Source organism: Hemitrygon akajei, unplaced genomic scaffold (genome assembly GCF_048418815.1).
Source record: "Hemitrygon akajei unplaced genomic scaffold, sHemAka1.3 Scf000073, whole genome shotgun sequence".
Taxonomy (NCBI): Eukaryota; Metazoa; Chordata; class Chondrichthyes; order Myliobatiformes; family Dasyatidae; genus Hemitrygon; species Hemitrygon akajei.
In genome coordinates, this window is record NW_027331959.1 from 1913549 (window position 1) to 1928252 (window position 14704).

The 14704-nt window shown below is 46.8% G+C and overlaps 1 protein-coding gene and 1 long non-coding RNA gene across 3 annotated transcripts in view; both read left to right on the plus strand.

Annotated features, from left to right (window-relative positions):
* The window catches only part of LOC140722236 (uncharacterized), a 51543-nt gene that overhangs the window by 6939 nt on the left and 29900 nt on the right, over positions 1-14704 (plus strand). The window lies entirely within an intron of this gene.
* On the plus strand, positions 1134-5283 carry LOC140722272 (uncharacterized). 2 transcript variants are annotated; one of them, XR_012097570.1, is made up of 2 exons: positions 1134-1456; positions 1959-5283. It is a non-coding gene; the product is annotated as an uncharacterized lncRNA (long non-coding RNA). The 2 variants fall into 2 exon arrangements; XR_012097571.1 differs by having other exon boundaries at positions 1962-5283.

The window sequence follows — 14704 nt, forward strand, 5'->3', positions numbered from 1 at the left end:
AAAGTGGCCAAAAAAGGGTTGGCCTATTCTCTTACAATGTGTAATTGAGGGGAAGGCTCAGCAAGCCTATTCTGCTTTGACAGTTGATGAAGCAGCTGATTATGACATAGTGAAACAGGTTATGCTCAAACTTACAAGTTGGTCCCAGAATCATACAGGCAAAAGTTTAGAAATTCAAGGAAATCTGTGAACCAGACTTATATGGAATTTTCTTGTGAGAAGTTTGTGTTTTGGCTGGTGCAGATATAAAAATATAAATGATGATTTTAACAGCTTGAAAGAGTTGGTTGTAATTGAAGAATTCAAAAGGTGCGTCCCTGATGACATAAAGACGTATTTAGATGAAAAAGATGCTGCTACATTGCAGGAGTCTGCTAGATTAGCAGATGAGTTCGCTTTAACTCATAATGTTAAATTTACCCAGAATAAGAGTTTCCAAAAAGAGTAGCAGGGATCACTAGGGTAAACCAGAAATTAAAGCTGGGACTAGTGACACGAGTAAGGATGTAGGGAAGCAGTTGAAGGAGAAATATTCAGGTCTTACTTGTTACTATTGTAAGAAGTTGCTCATATGATGGCTAACTGTTCTATCCTGAAGAAGAAAAAGAAAAAGGAGGCAGTCCCAAATGCCTGTGTTCAGTATGTTGAAGCACCTATAACCCCACAGGGTTCTGAACATTCTGTTGAGACTCAGTTAAGGACTGAGAGGTCTGACCGAGTTAAGAAGGTATTTGATTATTTTATGTCTGATGAGTTTGTATTAGTAAAGGAAGGGTCTACGAAGGTACCAGTGAAAATTCTTCAAGATGCTGAGGCTTCTCAGTCACTTATATGAGACAGCGTTCTAAAGTTTGGTGATGAGACTGACACTGGTGAGGTAAATCTTATTAAATGTATTGGGGGCGGCGTGGTTTTTGTGCCATTGCCCAAGGTACCTTTACAGTCAGGGTTGGTTTCCAGACCTGTTAAGATCAGATTGTGCTCCAGTTTACTGGTGGAAGATGTTACTTTGCTGTTAGGGAATGACCTGGCAGATGGTAAAGTTGTTCCTGTAGTGCAGTTGACAACTAAACCAACCACTGACGACCCACAGATGGATGTTAACATTTATCCTTCCTACGCAGTAACTCACAGTATGGCTAAAAAGTCTGCCGACGCAGACAGTTCTGTGCAGCATGATTCTGATACCAGTGATAGCCAAAATTGGGATTCAAATTATGCTGACTTGTCAGGGACTTTTCTGTCGTCATTGTTTCAACAGGATTCATGTAGACAGTCTGATGAGAAAGACTTATCCCTGTCTCGGAAGGAGTTTATAGCAGAACAGAACCGAGACCCTGAGATTGAAGCTTTAAAAGAAACAGCTCTCTCTGATGATGAGATTAAGAAAGTGCCAGTCGGGTATTATCCCAAGGATGGAGTGTTAATGAGGAAGTGGATGCCACCTGCTACACCTGTGAGTGAGAAATGGGCAATTGTTCACCAATTTGTAGTTCCTAAATTTTCAGTCCTGTAAACTTTAACTTCGCCCCACAGTATGTCCTTAGGTGGCCATTTTGGAGTGAATTAAACTGTAAAAAGGATTATGAACGAACTTTACTGGCCTAATTTGAGGAAAGATGTTGTGACCTTTTGCAGAGCCTGTCACACTTGTCAAGTTGTGGATAAACCTAATCAGGTCACCCCAGTGGCCCCACTCCGGCCTTTACCTGCATTCAGTGAACCCTTTTCCAAAGTTATAGTGGATTGTATTGGCCCATTGGCAAAGACTAAAGCTGGCCATCGGTATTTGCTAACTATTATGAGTACCTCATCCAGATTCCCAGAGGCAAAACCTCTCAGGAATATTAAAGCTCAAACTGTGACAAAGGCTCTTACTAAGTTTTTTTACTCTATTTGGTTTGCCTAAAGCAATCCAGACTGATCAAGGAAGTAATTTTACATCTGGTTTATTCCAGCAGGTGGTTTATGAACTGGGAGCTAAATGAATTACATCATCTGCATACCATCCGGAATCACAAGGGGCTTTAGATAGATTTCATTCCACCCTCAAAACAATGAATAAGACATACTGTGTTGAAAATGGAAAATACTGGGATGAAGGAATATATTTGTTTTTGTTCACAGTAAGAGAGTCAGTACAGGAATCACTGGGCTTTAGTCCATTTGAATTTGTATTTGGTCACTGCGTGAGGGGACCTTTGACCTTGTTAAAGGAACAGTGGATTGATGGGATGTACATGTTAACTTCTTAGACTATGTTTTGAAGTTCAAAAACAAACTACACCAGTCCTGTAGCCTAGCAAGACAAAACTTATAGATTTCTCAAAGCAAAATGAAGTTTTGGTTTGATAAGCAGGCTTGTGAAAGAAAATACCAGGTGGGGGGTGAGGTGGTTGCCTTATTTCCAATGTGGATGAATCCAGTTAAGGCGAAATTCAGTGGACCGTATGAAACAGTCTCTCGTTAATGATGTGAATTATGTTATTAAGACACCCGACCGATGCAAACCAACACAGGTGCTACACATAAATATGATACAGACTTATTTTGACAAGCAGGCACCATCTGTGGGTTTTATTATCAAAACATATGAATCTGGCAACCCTGAGAATGAAACAATTAACTCATCTGAGACTTTTCACAAGCCAAACACGGTCCCAGTTAGGCTAATGAACTCGGTTGTTCAAGAAAACATTGATAATAAGTTGGCTCATCTGCAGCCAAAGCAACAACAACAGCTGAAGAAATTAATTCTGAAGTTTAAAGGTTTATTTCCCAATGTTCCCAAGCAAACCGCGGTCTCAGTACACGACGTAGATTTCGGACCAGCCAAACTGATTAAACAACACCCATATTGCATGAAGGTAGAAAAGTGTAAATTGGTTGAGCAAGAAATTGAATATATGCTGAACAATGGTATTATTAGACCTGTGATTATGGACTGTGCCTCCAAGAACCATGTCTGTAAAATAGAGAGAGAGAGAAGAGCACAAGCAGCTTGTTACAGAGACAGATAGAGCGGAGGGCCTGCATGATGGACAGCTGGTGTTCAGCACAATGGTATTTAAAGGAGTGTTGCTGTTTGTTTCATAGGACAGGCAGACACACGAAGGCTAGTGGGAAGAGTTGTCACTGAAGTTTTAAATGCCCACGGGGGGTGGGGGGAGGAGGTTGAGGATCAGTTAAGAGGAATCAGTCTGTGACTATTAGTGCGTGTAAGAGCGACCCTGTGAAATCTGCTAGAAACCCTTGCCTGGGTTGGTAGACTGTCACTTGAAGACGGTGCTCTTAAGTTGGTCATGTTTGGCTAACTTGGAAGATTTGGAGGACATCGGAAGAGGGTCGACAACACTTGTTTGGATGCCAGATCTCTCACTCACTTCAATCCCGTGAACTGAACTAAATATCCTTACCACACCAGCGTAAGACTGCATCATTTACCAGCTAAGTTTGGAAAATATATATTTACACCTATATATGCATAACACTGCTAGATTTTGCACTGATTATGGAAAGGTAAATGAAGTAACAAAAACAGATGCATATCCTATCCGTAGGTTGGACGATTACATCGATAAGGCTGGAAAAGCTAAATTTCTTACAAAGATTGATCTGTTGAAAGGGTATAGGTGTGTTCCATTGACGGACAAAGGTAGAGAAATTTCTGTGTTTGTGACACCTTCTGGGTTGTACGAATACAATGTTTTGCCCTTTGGAATGAAAAATGCTCTAGGAACATTCCGGAGAATGATTGATTCTGTAATTCGAGGGTTGGAACACACAGATACCTATACTAATGACGTAGTCACAGGGAGTGACACTTGGAATGACCGTATCTCTGCAGTAGAAAAGCTGTTTGACAGGCTTTCCCAGGCCAGACTTACAGTTAACTTACCTAAGAGTGAATTTGGCCATGTCACTGTGACATATCTCGGCAATGTTGTAGGTCAAGGCAAATTGGTTCCTGTTCAGGCAAAAGTCCAGGCAATTTTCTGAATTTTCTATTTCGACTGGTAACAAGGCTCTTGGAAGGTTTCTGGGAATGGTTGGATATTATTGTAAGTTCTTTAAGAACTTTGCTGGTATCGCTCTTCCGCTAACTAATCTCCTGAAGAAGGGTGAAAAGTTTGTTTGGACCGAGCCTTGTCAGAAGATTGATTGAAAGTTATTATTTGAGATTAGGCCAATCAGTGTAGTGTCGTCAACAAATTTAATTCGCAGATTGGAGCTGTGAGTGGCGACACAAGTCATGGGTGCACAGAGAGTAAAGGAGGAAGCCAGGGAGACAACCCTGTGGGGTATGTGTGCTGAGGGTCAGAGAGACAGAAGTGAGGGAGTCCACACTTAGCACCTGCTGGCGATCTGACAGGAAGACCAGGATCCAGCTACACAAGACAGGGTGAAGGCCGAGGTCTCTGAGCTTCTTGTTGAAACTTCACGCCTTGGTATGGCTACTGCTCTGCTCATGACTGCAAGGAACTGCAGAGAGCTTTGGAGAACAGAGAACATCAGAGAAACAAGCCTCCCCTCCATGGACTCTTCCTACACTTCCCCTGCCTCGGAAAAGCAGGATAAGAACTCAAAGATCCTCACAATCTGGACATTCTTGCAGCCAACCTGCTCTCCCTTCAAGGAAGCTATACAAAAGCCTTAAAGTGCATACCAGAAGGCTCAAGGTCGGCTTCCTGTCTGTGGTTATAAGCCAAATGTATGATAAAATGGACTCGAGCTCACAATGTAACTTGACATGACACTGCACCATATGTCTATCTGCACTGCAATTTCTCTGCAGCCATAATGCTTTGTTACAGTTATTGTCTTGTCGTATATCAACTCAATGTACTGTTGTATTGTATTGATCTGTGTGGATGGTACATCAGGCAAATTTTTCACTGTAGTTCAGTACATGATGATAATAACAATATCCCCATTTTAATTGTGTGGAAAGATTAGACAGACTGAGCTTCTGCTTTGGAATCACAGAAGGAAAATTAACTGTTGCCTTTTCTGAGGAATGCAAATAAATAGAAAAGGCTTCAATCTCGCATTACAATCTGCGGTAACTGGGATCAGGTGACCGGTGGTGGGTCTCCAATATCAGAATCAGGTTTAATAGCACCAGCATATGTCATGAAATTTGTTGTCTCTGCAGCAGCAGTAGAACCTAACTCATAACAATAGATATTGACAATTGTGAGTTAAAATAAGAATATACATATTAAAAGGTTAAATTATATAAGTAGTACAAAAAATGTAATAAACTATTTTAATAGTGTGGAACTATTTGACTGACTGGGTTGTTGCTTTGGAAATTCTGGAGTGAAGCTTCGCTGAACTGTACACATTTATGAGAAGCTGAGATAAATCAAAAGGCTAAATTCTCACATAAATGGGTCACACATCCAGAAACATCGGCTGCACTTCAGCAGGTAAAACAGTGGAATGAAACATGCTGAACGTATTGCAGAAAAAAACATTGTCCACCCACCATGAGAGGAAGTGACAGATCTGGATCTCACTGCCTTGTCTGTACGGGTGAAAGATGAAGCTACACATACACGTAGAGCAGTGACCCACAGATGCTGCAGAGAAACTTGAACAGGAAACGGGATCAGGTGGCGGTTGGAGGGTCAACCACCTGAACCAGTGACTCTGCTCCTCACCCTCACACGCTGCCCGACCCATTGGCCGCATTTCCCACATTATTTCATATTTACACCAGATACATATTTCGTTCTTCCCTCCATGTCTTCCCCATCCCTTTCCCTCCACCTCCAGGTCACAAAGTCATGGGCTCGATTCACATCCCAGTCCAAGACATAACTCAGACCCAAACAGGAAGTGCGCAGGTTTCATTTAAATCAGTTTATTCACATTCCTCCAGCCTCACTGGACAGGAACACTGAGACATCAAGTGAGAAACAGCAGGAAGAGGCCATTCAGCCCCTCTAACCATCAATGAGATGGTGTCTGCTCTCCCATCTCAGACAAATGTTTCTGCCCGATCCTCATTTCCTCGATCCCTTTGGTCTCCACACATCTGCTGGCTTCGGTTTTATGTGAGGACGGTCACTGAGGGTGGTAATTTACAGACAGTCGCCACCTTCAGAGGGGAGACATTTCCCCTCATCTCAGTCCCAGACAGTCCACCCCATTTTTCAGAGACTGGGATCCCTGGTTCAACTGGTAATGATGTTGTGCATTTCAATGTGTTCACCTCTCAGTCCTCGATTCTCTAAATGAAAGGGTTATCACATTTGATCTTTCTCCATCTGATGATGACCCACCACTCCAGGGGCCAGTCTGGTAAATCTTCATTGCACTCTCTATAACAAATACTCTCTAACCTCTTTGTTAATCCTTTATGGAATTTATTTCCATCGTCTGCAGCAATGGACGATGTTGCCATGTTGCCCCAACCACTCACCTCCCACCCCTGTCACTATTTCCACCTTCCCACCTCCCCCCTCACCTGGATCCACCTCTCACTCCCCAGCTCTTGCCCCATCCCCACCCCTCACCTCTTTTCTCTGACTATTTCCCGTCCACTCTCAGTCCAGAGGGAGGGTCTCGGCCCGAAATGTTGACGGTCCATTTCCCTCCACAGATGCTGCCCGACCCACTGAGTTCCTCCGGCAGTTTGTTCTTTGGTCTGTATAACCCGTGTTAGTATGGGGAGCGGGATTTTACACCATATTCCAGGTACAGTCTCGACAAATCCCAAATAATTGTCACTTTGCCCGGACCATTGGCCCCGCTTGCAGGGCAGCAGTCTGCCGGTGTTTGCCCCCTAATGTGGTGAATCCCTCTGCTCGCCACCACCGTGGGCTCAGACATTTCCACAGATGAGCCCCTCCTGTCCCCACCGGGACAAACATCCTGTCCGACCCGTCTCTCACCATCTTCATCCTTTCAGTAAAATCCCCCTCTCCCTCCCTCCCCGGGGAAACGGCATCAAACCGACGGGCCGAGCGGTCTCCTCCTACCTCTCAGTGATACATCAGACTCCGGCCGCAGGAGACGCTGCACAAACGCCCCAACTTCCCTCGGAGGGAAATAGAAATCAGAAAGCGGACATTTACATTGAGATTTGTTCCGCTCTGTCCAGACTCCGGCACCGCAGCGAGAGACGAACTCAGCGGGGTAACGCCCTGTCGGCTTGTCCGCTTCCGCTATTGGGTGTAACCAGTGATTGACATTCCTGCGCACCAATGGAAAAAGCGAAGCTCTTGAAGCTTTGTTTTTCAGCGGTGGGGGAGGGGATGGTCACGTGATTGGTAGCTCAGCCGTTAAACCGATAAAGCTCGAGCTCTCCAGCGCGCGGGTGACGTAAACACCGCGCACGCGAGGGCAGGTCCCGGTGTGGGGAGCTCCCGTGTGACGTCAGTCGCGTGGATTCACCTATGTGACGTCACCCGTGGGAGAGCGCTCCCATTTGAAAACACCTGAATGGACGTTTCTGATGATTTCAGTGGGACAACAACATTAATCACGTGTTTCTTCAATGAATCCAGTGTTGTCTGATGTAAAGTCCCTGTTATGTGTCCGGCTGTGCCGTGTTGATGGTGGAGTGGGCAGCGTGGTGTTTGTCTCGATACGGGTCACACCACCAGAATTGCCAGCGGGGTCCACACACAGTGTATTAGTCAACAGAAAATCTCTCGTCCCTGCAGTCTTTGTCTCCTGGTAAACTCAACACCCTGACAATGTGGACCATAGACACCCCTTCCTCTTTAAAGTCAGTCATTCATTCAGACAGCTGATCGCTGAGAGGAATTATATTTATTGGTCATTAAAGTTCGCCCAGATTCGTTTGGACGGATTTGATGTGGAGTTCGGGGTGTCACAGTGAATGGGCCGGACGGCCGAACTCTCTCTGTTGTCCAAACATCCTTCCAGGTGAGGCGACACTTCACCTGTGAATCTTCCGGGGTCGCCTATTGTGTCCGCTGCTCCCGATGCGGCCGCCTCTACACTGGTGACACCAGCTCCTCCGCAGTTGTGCGGGGTAGGGTTGTATTTTGGGGGGTCGGTTCAATGTTATTGTTCCCTTCTGTGCTTGGGGGTGGGTTTTGGGGTTTGATGATCGGGATGCCGTTCTTTTTGATGCGGGGGGTGGGGTGGGAGTTTGATTTTTCTCTCTGAACGACTTTCATGCTCTTTCTTTGTTTTGTGGTTGTCTGGAGAAGAAAAAAACCCGCGAGAATTGTTTATGGATACCTGCTTTCATAATAAACTGATCTTTGAACTATCCGCTCCCAGCGGGACTTCCCGGTGTCCAAACATTTTCAATTAGATTCCGATTCCCATTCCCGTCCCGACGTGTCAACCCATCGCCTCCTCTTGTGCTAAGCTGTGGTCACCCTCAGGGTCCAGGACCTGCACCTTATATTCCGTTCGGGTAACACCCCCCCCCCCCCCCACCACCACCACCTGTTGGCAAGAATATCGATTTCTCCTTCCGGTGAACAAATCTCCCTCCCTCTCACTCCCTTTCTTCCTCTCTGACTTTTCACGTCCTCTCACGTGCTTATCACGTCTCTCTGGGGCCACTGCTCCTATTCTCCACTCTCCTCTCCTATTAGATTCTATTTTCTTCTGCTCGAGCTTTCCCACCTACCTGGCTTCACCTATCACCTTTCAGCTAGATATTTCCTCGCCTGCCCCGATTTTTTCACATAATTCCCCCATTCCATTTCAATCCTGAAGGAGGGTTCACTTTTCGATAGATGCTGCCCGGCCTGCTGAGTTCCGCCAGCATTTTTGTGTGTGTTGCTCTGTATTTCCAGCATCTGCAGACTTCGTCGTTTGTGATTTACCTCTCCGTTGTCCCTCCGCCCTCCGGCCACAGGTGGTGATGTGCAGACCTACAGCCACTGGTGGCGCCATACAGACCTCCGGCCACTATTGGCGCTACGGTGAACCTCCTGCGTCTTGCCGACCGCAGCGTTTGCCGGTGTTTTTCCTATTTGGGCGGTGGCCAGCTCCGTGTTAAATGTTTAACCTTCACGGTGACTGAATGAAGCTGCAGGTTCATGAGGGACTGTTACTGTCAGATTCGGCAGTTCTTGCGGCTGCTCATCGGACCCAGGACTGATGTTTAATATTGTGGATCTCTGAATGTTGAATCAGTTCTGTATCAAATCCCCTGTCTCAGGTACTTACTGTCTCTACCACACTCACAATGTACACTAGAAAGACCACTCGGCCAATCTGGTCCCAGCCCATATTTCTGTTCCGTATCAGTATATCAAAATCTATTCCTGCTGTTCACCTCTCACTCTCCCCGTGATGACAGGTTGCAACTGGTCACCAGTTCGTCGGAGAAGAGATTTCCCTTGAATTTCAGAGAATCACAGAAATCTACAACACATTACATGACCTTCGGCCCACAATGTTGTGCCGACCATGTAACCTACTCTAGAAACTGCCTAGAATTACCCTACCTCATAGCCCTCTATTTTTCAAGGCTCTATGTACCAATTTAAGAATCTCTTAAAAGACCCTATTGTATTAGCATCTACCACCGTCGCTGGCAGCGTATTCCGCACACAGACACCACTCTTTGTTTAAAAAACTTGGCTCTGACGTCTCCCCTGTGCCTACTTCCAAGCAGCTTAAACCCATGCCCACTCGTGTTAGCCATTTCCGTCCTGGGAAAAAAGCCTCTGGCTATCTGATGCACCATCAATAACTCTCAGAGACATGAGTCAAGGTAGGCTTTTACTGGCTGGAAGAAAGCACCGTCAGCAGCAAGCAACCACCACACAACATCCTGGAGACTGAACGAGGAGCAGTACCTCCAATCGCCTTTATACAGGGGTTTGTGGGAGGATATATGTCAAACTCAAGGCCCGCGGGCCAAATGCGGCCCGCGGTGGAATTATCTTTGGCCCGCGAGATAATATCTAATTACTATTAAAGCTGGCCCCAGTAATCGAAGCGCCTATGGCGTATGATATGGCTAATACTGAGTTTATTCAGGTACCAGGTTTTCAGGGTTTTTAGTGTTTATTCGGCAGTCTTGCTCGGCAGTCTTCTTCATAAGAAACGGAATTTGTAAAGTGAAACACTTTGTAGTTATAGCAGAGACTGAGACACATGAGAGCAGGCTGAAAAAACGGAGGCAACGAAAGCTGCGTTCGCACGCGTCCGTCTGATCCGGCCCGCATGAAGCTGTATTTTGCTCAATCTGGCCCGTGATCTAAAATGAGTTTGACACCCCTGAAGTAGAGCATAGAATTCAACAAACTGTGCAAATGCAAATATAATTAAATATCAATGAATAATGAAAGCAATGGCTGTAACCCTGGGGATCCTCACTAGGCTGGGCCTTGAGTCCAATAAACAGCCTCCCACCATCACTCTCTGCTTCCTACCATCAAGGCAACCGTGCATCCAGTGAGCCAGCTCTCCCTGGATCCCATGTGATCTAACTTTCCACAGCAACTTCCCATGCTGAACCGTATCAAAGGCCTCACTGATGCCCATATCAGCCTCGATCCTGGGACAGACGTGTCACAGATCAGAGGGCACAAATTTAAGCAGAGGATGAAGAGGTTTAGAGGGATCTGAGGAAGAGATTTTTCACTCAGAGGGTAGTTGAAATCTGGAACACACTGTCCGAGGTGGTGGTGGAGGCAGGTCCCTTCACAACACTTACAAAGTGGATGAGCATTGAAACTGCTGAGATACAGTCGGCTATGAACCAAGTGCTGATAAGTGTAGACAGTGAGTGGATGGTCAGAACAGGTGTGGCCGGTCAAAGGCCTGTTTCTGTGCTGTGTGGCCCTCCACTCTGGACACACTAAATTAACGATGGTGGCACCACAAGGGATTGATCTCAAAACTCCACACCCCTGTCCAACCTGAAATAAACCAGACTGCACTCCTTTGTCGCCACTGCAAGTATCTGTTTCTCTCAAGGTAACATAGATTGGTCACTTCTACTGAACAACTGGCAATTGATGAAGTTCCTGTGTCTTCTTCCATTAATATTGCTTCCTCACAGCAAAACTAACCCTCTCACTGTGACAGAATCAGTGACGAAATCTGCCCCAAAACACTGTGCTTTCATCCCTGCACATTGTAACTTGAACCATCTCACTGAGGGGCTGATGGAGACACAACCCCTGCCCCTGCTTCTGACATTTTAAATACCCCCAGAATGGTTTTCTGATTCACTCTAAAGGTGATGGTACATTCAGCTCATCATCAGACCTGACAATCCATGTCTTCCTACAGCTGGTCCCACCTGTTGGTGTGTCCTCTTTCCTCCACCTCCGGCGAAGCTGCATCTCCACACAAACTCCTCACTTGAGTCGACAGTCTGTACCCGTGACACAGGAAATCACATCACTGTCACTATTCCAGCTGCCACCATCCAGGAAGTGGTACCGCAACATAAAAGGCCGGACCGACAGGCTCTGGGACAGCTTCTTCACCAGGACATCAGACTGATGAACACATGCTGATTTGAGTGTACTCTATATTACATTGTCGGTTTTATTTATTATAAACTATTATAAATTACTATGATTGCACGTTGCACATTTCGATGGAGAAATAACGTAAAGGTTTTTACTCTTCATGGATGTAAGAAATAAAGTCAATTCAATTCAATTCCTGATTCTGTGTCTGACCTACTCGCCTCTGGGTATCCTCCGTCAACAAGCTTCTTCCTCAGTCACCACCTGTGAGATTACACACAAAAAACAATCAAAACGATCTATGAGACAGCTCCTGTACCCCTCCACCCCTGAACATGTTTAAACTCTCTCCTCAGCCCCTTCCCTATTACCTCTCCCATTCAGACTCCCGATGTGCCAGCAGATCTCATAGGAGGCTGTACAAACCCGTGACCTTCTCTGATGTACAATTCAGTGACCTCGTTCCCTATCCGCACTCGCAGCCCATGACGGCTGTCCTAGATTCTGGGGCTCTGTAACACACAATTTTGTAACACGTAATCTTGTTAGCAGCGAGATTGGACAGTCATTAAAATGATTGTTGTTTCCTGAAAGGACACGCGAGCTAAGCTGTTTGATCCAATTCACCAGATCCCCCCTTGTTTACAGCTTAATTCGGCTCGGGACCCGGACCCACACTCCATTCATAATCTCTACCCACACACAGACAGAGCCGTCCCTTCACACCAAACCCCTCGGAGAACCACAAGGGACTGATCCCACAGCCGGGGCTCGGTCGCGAAGTCAAAACCGGGGCTGAGGAGAGCCTGGAGCCTCCAGTCGAGACAAAACCGCGCTGCCCACTCAGTCAACAACTGGACACAGGACGTTACATCACACAGCACCGGATTCAGTGCTGAAACCCCAGTTTAATTTTGTTGTTCCACATCGTACGAAACAAAAGGTGTTTTAAAATTGAAGCGCTCCCCCTCACGTGACGTCACACAGGAGCCGCCACGCGCCTGACGTCACCCACGGTCTCCTCATATCTGCATCTGCTGTCACGAGCACGGTGCCTGACGTCACACACGCGCTGCTGTGCTCGAGCTTTTTCGGTTTAACGGCTGAGCAATTAAGCAGTCCCGAACAGTCAACAGAGGAATTGAATTGATTGCAGAGCTGCGCTATTCCCATTGGTGCGAAGTGATGTCAATCACTGGGTACACCCAATAGTGAAGGCGGACCAGCCCAGCGGGCGTTGAGCCGTCTCCTGCTGCAGCTCGAACTGCACGTTAAAGCGGAACGAATTTCAAAGAAAATGTCCCGCTTTTTGATTTATATCTATTTCCATCCGAGGAAAGTTGGGGGCGTTTCTGAAGCGTCTCCGACAGCCGGAGTCTTAGGAGTAGTAGGAGACCACACGATCCATCGCTCGATGCCGCTTCTCCGTGGAGGGATCACGACATAAAAAGTGAGGAGAGGGGGTATTTTATTGAAAGGATGAAAATGGTGTGGGAGGGGGCGGACAGGATGTTTGTACCGGTGGGGACAGGAGGGGCTGATCTGTGGTAACGAGCAGAGGGATTCACCACATTGTGGGGTAAACACCGGCAAACTGTTGCCTGCAAGAGGGCCAATGGTCCGGGCAAAGTGACAATTATTTGGGATTTGTTGAGACTGTACCTGGAATATGGTGTAAAATCCCGCTCCCCATACTAACACGGGTTATACAGACCAAAGAACAAACTGCCGGAGGAACTCAGTGGGTCGGGCAGCATCTGTGGAGGGAAATGGACCGTCAACATTTCGGGCCGAGACCCTCCCTCTGGACTGAGAGTGGACGGGAAATAGTCAGAGAAAAGAGGTGAGGGGTGGGGATGGGGCAAGAGCTGGGGAGTGAGAGGTGGATCCGGGTGAGGGGGGAGGTGGGGTTGGAAATAGTGACAGGGGTGAGAGTTGAGTGTTTGGCGAAACACAGGGCTACAGAAGATGGAAATTAATTCCATATAGGATTACCAAAGTTTTCAGAGAGTATTTGTTACAGAGAGTGCAATGAAGATTCACCAGACTGATCCCTGGAGTGGTGGGTCATCAGATGGAGAAAGATCAAATGTGATAACCCTTTCATTTAGAGAATCGAGGACTGAGAGGTGAACACATTGAAATGAACAACATCATTACCGGTTGCACCAGGGATCCCAGTCTCTAGAAAAGTGGGTGGACTGTCTGGGACTGAGATGAGGGGAAATGTCTCCACTCCGCGGGTTGTGAATGTCTGTAAATCCCCACCACAGAGGGCGGTGAAGACTTGGTGATCGTCCTCACATAAAACAGAGGCTGGCAGATGTGTGGAGACCGAAGGGATCGAGGAAATGAGGATCGGGGAGGAACGTGTGGCTGAGATGGGAGAGCAGCCGTCATCTTGTAGATGGTTAGAGGGGCTGAAAGTCCCACCTGTTTCTCACTTGATGTTTCAGTGTTCCTGTCCAGTGAGGCCAGAGGAATATGAATAGAAATTAGTGTTTATAAACATAGACCGATTTAAATGAAACCTGCACATTCCCTGTGTGGTCTGAATTTTGTGTTTGACCGGGATGGAAATCGAAACTCTTAACTCCGAGAACTCTGTGACCTGGCAGTGGAGGGAAAGGGATCGGGGAAGATATGGAGGGGAAAAGCTAAATACGTATCCAGTGTACGTATGAAAATAGGATAGGGAAATAATGAAATGATGTGGGAAATGTGGCGGTGGATTGGGCAGCGTGTGAGCAGGGGAGCAGAGACTCCGGGTCACGTGGGTGACCCAAAGTCACGTGACCACGTTTCACCGCGGATCTGCAGCACTTTTGGGTTTGTTTCTGAGGCCCCGCCCACTGCCTGATGACGCTATTACAGATCGCGCATGCTCCGTTATTTTTTCGTTCTTTGTGGAAGCGGGTCGGCTTAGGGATCGGGATCGAGAGGGGTCCTTCCCCCCCTAGGGCGGGGAGCCAGGAACGGATTATTCTCTGCGGGGCAACACCAACAATTTCCCTTCGGTGAGTACTGAAGCTGGTCCCGAGCGGGGAGGTCTGACGTCGGGCAGTGAGTTAAACTCAAACAAGAGAAAATCTGCAGATTCTGGAAATGCGAGCAACGCGCACAAAATGCTGGAGGAACTCAGCAGGCCGGGTAACAGCTAGGAAAAAATTACAGTCAACGTTACCGGCCGAAACCCTTTGGCGGTTCTGGAGAATAAAAGATGGTGGGTGGGGGGCGGAGAGAAGCACAAGGCGATCGGTGAAACTTCAAGG